Raw genomic sequence first — 8,587 nt, forward strand, 5'->3', positions numbered from 1 at the left:
CCTCTCTCGGGCTCGATCCATTCAGTTTCGCACAAACAAGAGCTCTGCCGGCCGCCTGCAGCGGTGCCTAAAACCCGGGCATAACAATGCGACCGTTCTGCTAGGCCGACAAGCGCTCAAGCCAGACGCTCGATCGAACGCCCCCTACATATTAGTCGAGACAACGGCTCGCTCATTAGCATCGCGTTTGTACTTTAACTTTTTTCGGCTCGGCTTCTTTCGACGCCGATGCCGGCGACGCAGCACTCTCTCGCCCGCCAGCCACCGAGAAAAGGGTGCGCTCCGACCGGCCCCGCACCGCTCTTTCTTGGCTCATTCGAAATTACTGTCTTTCGCTCTGACATGCCTTACCTAGGGTTAGGTTAGTATGCTTGCACGTTTGTACTTTAACTTTTTTCGGCTCGGCTTCTTTCGACGCCGATGCCGGCGACGCAGCACTCTCTCGCCCGCCAGCCACCGAGAAAAGGGTGCGCTCCGACCGGCCCCGCACCGCTCTTTCATGGCTCATTCGAAATTACTGTCTTTCGCTCTGACATGCCTTACCTAGGGTTAGGTTAGTATGCTTGCACGTTTGTACTTTAACTTTTTTTGGCTCGGCTTCTTTCGACGCCGATGCCGGCGACGCAGCACTCTCTCGCCCGCCAGCCACCTAGAAAAGGGTGCGCTCCGACCGGCCCCGCACCGCTCTTTCTTGGCTCATTCGAAATTACTGTCTTTCGCTCTGACATGCCTTACCTAGGGTTAGGTTAGTATGCTTGCACGTTTGTACTTTAACTTTTTTCGGCTCGGCTTCTTTCGACGCCGATGCCGGCGACGCAGCACTCTCTCGCCCGCCAGCCACCGAGAAAAGGGTGCGCTCCGACCGGCCCCGCACCGCTCTTTCATGGCTCATTCGAAATTACTGTCTTTCGCTCTGACATGCCTTACCTAGGGTTAGGTTAGTATGCTTGCACGTTTGTACTTTAACTTTTTTTGGCTCGGCTTCTTTCGACGCCGATGCCGGCGACGCAGCACTCTCTCGCCCGCCAGCCACCGAGAAAAGGGTGCGCTCCGACCGGCCCCGCACCGCTCTTTCATGGCTCATTCGAGTTTACTGTCTTTCGCTCTGACATGCCTTACCTAGGGTTAGGTTAGTATGCTTGCACGTTTGTACATTAACTTTTTTCGGCTCGGCTTCTTTCGACGCCGATGCCGGCGACGCAGCACTCTCTCGCCCGCCAGCCACCGAGAAAAGGGTGCGCTCCGACCGGCCCCGCACCGCTCTTTCTTGGCTCATTCGAAATTACTGTCTTTCGCTCTGACATGCCTTACCTAGGGTTAGGTTAGTATGCTTGCACGTTTGTACATTAACTTTTTTCGGCTCGGCTTCTTTCGACGCCGATGCCGGCGACGCAGCACTCTCTCGCCCGCCAGCCACCGAGAAAAGGGTGCGCTCCGACCGGCCCCGCACCGCTCTTTCATGGCTCATTCGAAATTACTGTCTTTCGCTCTGACATGCCTTACCTAGGGTTAGGTTAGTATGCTTGCACGTTTGTACTTTAACTTTTTTTGGCTCGGCTTCTTTCGACGCCGATGCCGGCGACGCAGCACTCTCTCGCCCGCCAGCCACCTAGAAAAGGGTGCGCTCCGACCGGCCCCGCACCGCTCTTTCTTGGCTCATTCGAAATTACTGTCTTTCGCTCTGACATGCCTTACCTAGGGTTAGGTTAGTATGCTTGCACGTTTGTACTTTAACTTTTTTCGGCTCGGATTCTTTCGACGCCGATGCCGGCGACGCAGCACTCTCTCGCCCGCCAGCCACCGAGAAAAGGGTGCGCTCCGACCGGCCCCGCACCGCTCTTTCTTGGCTCATTCGAAATTACTGTCTTTCGCTCTGACATGCCTTACCTAGGGTTAGGTTAGTATGCTTGCACGTTTGTACTTTAACTTTTTTTGGCTCGGCTTCTTTCGACGCCGATGCCGGCGACGCAGCACTCTCTCGCCCGCCAGCCACCTAGAAAAGGGTGCGCTCCGACCGGCCCCGCACCGCTCTTTCTTGGCTCATTCGAAATTACTGTCTTTCGCTCTGACATGCCTTACCTAGGGTTAGGTTAGTATGCTTGCACGTTTGTACTTTAACTTTTTTCGGCTCGGCTTCTTTCGACGCCGATGCCGGCGACGCAGCACTCTCTCGCCCGCCAGCCACCGAGAAAAGGGTGCGCTCCGACCGGCCCCGCACCGCTCTTTCATGGCTCATTCGAAATTACTGTCTTTCGCTCTGACATGCCTTACCTAGGGTTAGGTTAGTATGCTTGCACGTTTGTACTTTAACTTTTTTTGGCTCGGCTTCTTTCGACGCCGATGCCGGCGACGCAGCACTCTCTCGCCCGCCAGCCACCTAGAAAAGGGTGCGCTCCGACCGGCCCCGCACCGCTCTTTCTTGGCTCATTCGAAATTACTGTCTTTCGCTCTGACATGCCTTACCTAGGGTTAGGTTAGTATGCTTGCACGTTTGTACTTTAACTTTTTTCGGCTCGGCTTCTTTCGACGCCGATGCCGGCGACGCAGCACTCTCTCGCCCGCCAGCCACCGAGAAAAGGGTGCGCTCCGACCGGCCCCGCACCGCTCTTTCATGGCTCATTCGAGTTTACTGTCTTTCGCTCTGACATGCCTTACCTAGGGTTAGGTTAGTATGCTTGCACGTTTGTACATTAACTTTTTTCGGCTCGGCTTCTTTCGACGCCGATGCCGGCGACGCAGCACTCTCTCGCCCGCCAGCCACCGAGAAAAGGGTGCGCTCCGACCGGCCCCGCACCGCTCTTTCTTGGCTCATTCGAAATTACTGTCTTTCGCTCTGACATGCCTTACCTAGGGTTAGGTTAGTATGCTTGCACGTTTGTACATTAACTTTTTTCGGCTCGGCTTCTTTCGACGCCGATGCCGGCGACGCAGCACTCTCTCGCCCGCCAGCCACCGAGAAAAGGGTGCGCTCCGACCGGCCCCGCACCGCTCTTTCATGGCTCATTCGAAATTACTGTCTTTCGCTCTGACATGCCTTACCTAGGGTTAGGTTAGTATGCTTGCACGTTTGTACTTTAACTTTTTTTGGCTCGGCTTCTTTCGACGCCGATGCCGGCGACGCAGCACTCTCTCGCCCGCCAGCCACCTAGAAAAGGGTGCGCTCCGACCGGCCCCGCACCGCTCTTTCTTGGCTCATTCGAAATTACTGTCTTTCGCTCTGACATGCCTTACCTAGGGTTAGGTTAGTATGCTTGCACGTTTGTACTTTAACTTTTTTCGGCTCGGCTTCTTTCGACGCCGATGCCGGCGACGCAGCACTCTCTCGCCCGCCAGCCACCGAGAAAAGGGTGCGCTCCGACCGGCCCCGCACCGCTCTTTCTTGGCTCATTCGAAATTACTGTCTTTCGCTCTGACATGCCTTACCTAGGGTTAGGTTAGTATGCTTGCACGTTTGTACTTTAACTTTTTTTGGCTCGGCTTCTTTCGACGCCGATGCCGGCGACGCAGCACTCTCTCGCCCGCCAGCCACCTAGAAAAGGGTGCGCTCCGACCGGCCCCGCACCGCTCTTTCTTGGCTCATTCGAAATTACTGTCTTTCGCTCTGACATGCCTTACCTAGGGTTAGGTTAGTATGCTTGCACGTTTGTACTTTAACTTTTTTCGGCTCGGCTTCTTTCGACGCCGATGCCGGCGACGCAGCACTCTCTCGCCCGCCAGCCACCGAGAAAAGGGTGCGCTCCGACCGGCCCCGCACCGCTCTTTCATGGCTCATTCGAGTTTACTGTCTTTCGCTCTGACATGCCTTACCTAGGGTTAGGTTAGTATGCTTGCACGTTTGTACATTAACTTTTTTCGGCTCGGCTTCTTTCGACGCCGATGCCGGCGACGCAGCACTCTCTCGCCCGCCAGCCACCGAGAAAAGGGTGCGCTCCGACCGGCCCCGCACCGCTCTTTCTTGGCTCATTCGAAATTACTGTCTTTCGCTCTGACATGCCTTACCTAGGGTTAGGTTAGTATGCTTGCACGTTTGTACATTAACTTTTTTCGGCTCGGCTTCTTTCGACGCCGATGCCGGCGACGCAGCACTCTCTCGCCCGCCAGCCACCGAGAAAAGGGTGCGCTCCGACCGGCCCCGCACCGCTCTTTCATGGCTCATTCGAAATTACTGTCTTTCGCTCTGACATGCCTTACCTAGGGTTAGGTTAGTATGCTTGCACGTTTGTACTTTAACTTTTTTTGGCTCGGCTTCTTTCGACGCCGATGCCGGCGACGCAGCACTCTCTCGCCCGCCAGCCACCTAGAAAAGGGTGCGCTCCGACCGGCCCCGCACCGCTCTTTCTTGGCTCATTCGAAATTACTGTCTTTCGCTCTGACATGCCTTACCTAGGGTTAGGTTAGTATGCTTGCACGTTTGTACTTTAACTTTTTTCGGCTCGGCTTCTTTCGACGCCGATGCCGGCGACGCAGCACTCTCTCGCCCGCCAGCCACCGAGAAAAGGGTGCGCTCCGACCGGCCCCGCACCGCTCTTTCATGGCTCATTCGAGTTTACTGTCTTTCGCTCTGACATGCCTTACCTAGGGTTAGGTTAGTATGCTTGCACGTTTGTACTTTAACTTTTTTTGGCTCGGCTTCTTTCGACGCCGATGCCGGCGACGCAGCACTCTCTCGCCCGCCAGCCACCTAGAAAAGGGTGCGCTCCGACCGGCCCCGCACCGCTCTTTCTTGGCTCATTCGAAATTACTGTCTTTCGCTCTGACATGCCTTACCTAGGGTTAGGTTAGTATGCTTGCACGTTTGTACTTTAACTTTTTTCGGCTCGGCTTCTTTCGACGCCGATGCCGGCGACGCAGCACTCTCTCGCCCGCCAGCCACCGAGAAAAGGGTGCGCTCCGACCGGCCCCGCACCGCTCTTTCTTGGCTCATTCGAAATTACTGTCTTTCGCTCTGACATGCCTTACCTAGGGTTAGGTTAGTATGCTTGCACGTTTGTACTTTAACTTTTTTTGGCTCGGCTTCTTTCGACGCCGATGCCGGCGACGCAGCACTCTCTCGCCCGCCAGCCACCTAGAAAAGGGTGCGCTCCGACCGGCCCCGCACCGCTCTTTCTTGGCTCATTCGAAATTACTGTCTTTCGCTCTGACATGCCTTACCTAGGGTTAGGTTAGTATGCTTGCACGTTTGTACTTTAACTTTTTTCGGCTCGGCTTCTTTCGACGCCGATGCCGGCGACGCAGCACTCTCTCGCCCGCCAGCCACCGAGAAAAGGGTGCGCTCCGACCGGCCCCGCACCGCTCTTTCATGGCTCATTCGAGTTTACTGTCTTTCGCTCTGACATGCCTTACCTAGGGTTAGGTTAGTATGCTTGCACGTTTGTACATTAACTTTTTTCGGCTCGGCTTCTTTCGACGCCGATGCCGGCGACGCAGCACTCTCTCGCCCGCCAGCCACCGAGAAAAGGGTGCGCTCCGACCGGCCCCGCACCGCTCTTTCTTGGCTCATTCGAAATTACTGTCTTTCGCTCTGACATGCCTTACCTAGGGTTAGGTTAGTATGCTTGCACGTTTGTACATTAACTTTTTTCGGCTCGGCTTCTTTCGACGCCGATGCCGGCGACGCAGCACTCTCTCGCCCGCCAGCCACCGAGAAAAGGGTGCGCTCCGACCGGCCCCGCACCGCTCTTTCATGGCTCATTCGAAATTACTGTCTTTCGCTCTGACATGCCTTACCTAGGGTTAGGTTAGTATGCTTGCACGTTTGTACTTTAACTTTTTTTGGCTCGGCTTCTTTCGACGCCGATGCCGGCGACGCAGCACTCTCTCGCCCGCCAGCCACCTAGAAAAGGGTGCGCTCCGACCGGCCCCGCACCGCTCTTTCTTGGCTCATTCGAAATTACTGTCTTTCGCTCTGACATGCCTTACCTAGGGTTAGGTTAGTATGCTTGCACGTTTGTACTTTAACTTTTTTCGGCTCGGCTTCTTTCGACGCCGATGCCGGCGACGCAGCACTCTCTCGCCCGCCAGCCACCGAGAAAAGGGTGCGCTCCGACCGGCCCCGCACCGCTCTTTCTTGGCTCATTCGAAATTACTGTCTTTCGCTCTGACATGCCTTACCTAGGGTTAGGTTAGTATGCTTGCACGTTTGTACTTTAACTTTTTTTGGCTCGGCTTCTTTCGACGCCGATGCCGGCGACGCAGCACTCTCTCGCCCGCCAGCCACCTAGAAAAGGGTGCGCTCCGACCGGCCCCGCACCGCTCTTTCTTGGCTCATTCGAAATTACTGTCTTTCGCTCTGACATGCCTTACCTAGGGTTAGGTTAGTATGCTTGCACGTTTGTACTTTAACTTTTTTCGGCTCGGCTTCTTTCGACGCCGATGCCGGCGACGCAGCACTCTCTCGCCCGCCAGCCACCGAGAAAAGGGTGCGCTCCGACCGGCCCCGCACCGCTCTTTCATGGCTCATTCGAAATTACTGTCTTTCGCTCTGACATGCCTTACCTAGGGTTAGGTTAGTATGCTTGCACGTTTGTACTTTAACTTTTTTTGGCTCGGCTTCTTTCGACGCCGATGCCGGCGACGCAGCACTCTCTCGCCCGCCAGCCACCTAGAAAAGGGTGCGCTCCGACCGGCCCCGCACCGCTCTTTCTTGGCTCATTCGAAATTACTGTCTTTCGCTCTGACATGCCTTACCTAGGGTTAGGTTAGTATGCTTGCACGTTTGTACTTTAACTTTTTTCGGCTCGGCTTCTTTCGACGCCGATGCCGGCGACGCAGCACTCTCTCGCCCGCCAGCCACCGAGAAAAGGGTGCGCTCCGACCGGCCCCGCACCGCTCTTTCATGGCTCATTCGAGTTTACTGTCTTTCGCTCTGACATGCCTTACCTAGGGTTAGGTTAGTATGCTTGCACGTTTGTACATTAACTTTTTTCGGCTCGGCTTCTTTCGACGCCGATGCCGGCGACGCAGCACTCTCTCGCCCGCCAGCCACCGAGAAAAGGGTGCGCTCCGACCGGCCCCGCACCGCTCTTTCTTGGCTCATTCGAAATTACTGTCTTTCGCTCTGACATGCCTTACCTAGGGTTAGGTTAGTATGCTTGCACGTTTGTACATTAACTTTTTTCGGCTCGGCTTCTTTCGACGCCGATGCCGGCGACGCAGCACTCTCTCGCCCGCCAGCCACCGAGAAAAGGGTGCGCTCCGACCGGCCCCGCACCGCTCTTTCATGGCTCATTCGAAATTACTGTCTTTCGCTCTGACATGCCTTACCTAGGGTTAGGTTAGTATGCTTGCACGTTTGTACTTTAACTTTTTTTGGCTCGGCTTCTTTCGACGCCGATGCCGGCGACGCAGCACTCTCTCGCCCGCCAGCCACCTAGAAAAGGGTGCGCTCCGACCGGCCCCGCACCGCTCTTTCTTGGCTCATTCGAAATTACTGTCTTTCGCTCTGACATGCCTTACCTAGGGTTAGGTTAGTATGCTTGCACGTTTGTACTTTAACTTTTTTCGGCTCGGCTTCTTTCGACGCCGATGCCGGCGACGCAGCACTCTCTCGCCCGCCAGCCACCGAGAAAAGGGTGCGCTCCGACCGGCCCCGCACCGCTCTTTCATGGCTCATTCGAGTTTACTGTCTTTCGCTCTGACATGCCTTACCTAGGGTTAGGTTAGTATGCTTGCACGTTTGTACTTTAACTTTTTTTGGCTCGGCTTCTTTCGACGCCGATGCCGGCGACGCAGCACTCTCTCGCCCGCCAGCCACCTAGAAAAGGGTGCGCTCCGACCGGCCCCGCACCGCTCTTTCTTGGCTCATTCGAAATTACTGTCTTTCGCTCTGACATGCCTTACCTAGGGTTAGGTTAGTATGCTTGCACGTTTGTACTTTAACTTTTTTCGGCTCGGCTTCTTTCGACGCCGATGCCGGCGACGCAGCACTCTCTCGCCCGCCAGCCACCGAGAAAAGGGTGCGCTCCGACCGGCCCCGCACCGCTCTTTCTTGGCTCATTCGAAATTACTGTCTTTCGCTCTGACATGCCTTACCTAGGGTTAGGTTAGTATGCTTGCACGTTTGTACTTTAACTTTTTTTGGCTCGGCTTCTTTCGACGCCGATGCCGGCGACGCAGCACTCTCTCGCCCGCCAGCCACCTAGAAAAGGGTGCGCTCCGACCGGCCCCGCACCGCTCTTTCTTGGCTCATTCGAAATTACTGTCTTTCGCTCTGACATGCCTTACCTAGGGTTAGGTTAGTATGCTTGCACGTTTGTACTTTAACTTTTTTCGGCTCGGCTTCTTTCGACGCCGATGCCGGCGACGCAGCACTCTCTCGCCCGCCAGCCACCGAGAAAAGGGTGCGCTCCGACCGGCCCCGCACCGCTCTTTCATGGCTCATTCGAAATTACTGTCTTTCGCTCTGACATGCCTTACCTAGGGTTAGGTTAGTATGCTTGCACGTTTGTACTTTAACTTTTTTTGGCTCGGCTTCTTTCGACGCCGATGCCGGCGACGCAGCACTCTCTCGCCCGCCAGCCACCTAGAAAAGGGTGCGCTCCGACCGGCCCCGCACCGCTCTTTCTTGGCTCATTCGAAATTACTGTCT

The sequence above is a fragment of the Styela clava genome, unplaced genomic scaffold (genome assembly GCF_964204865.1).
Source record: "Styela clava unplaced genomic scaffold, kaStyClav1.hap1.2 HAP1_SCAFFOLD_46, whole genome shotgun sequence".
Classification (NCBI taxonomy): Eukaryota; Metazoa; Chordata; class Ascidiacea; order Stolidobranchia; family Styelidae; genus Styela; species Styela clava.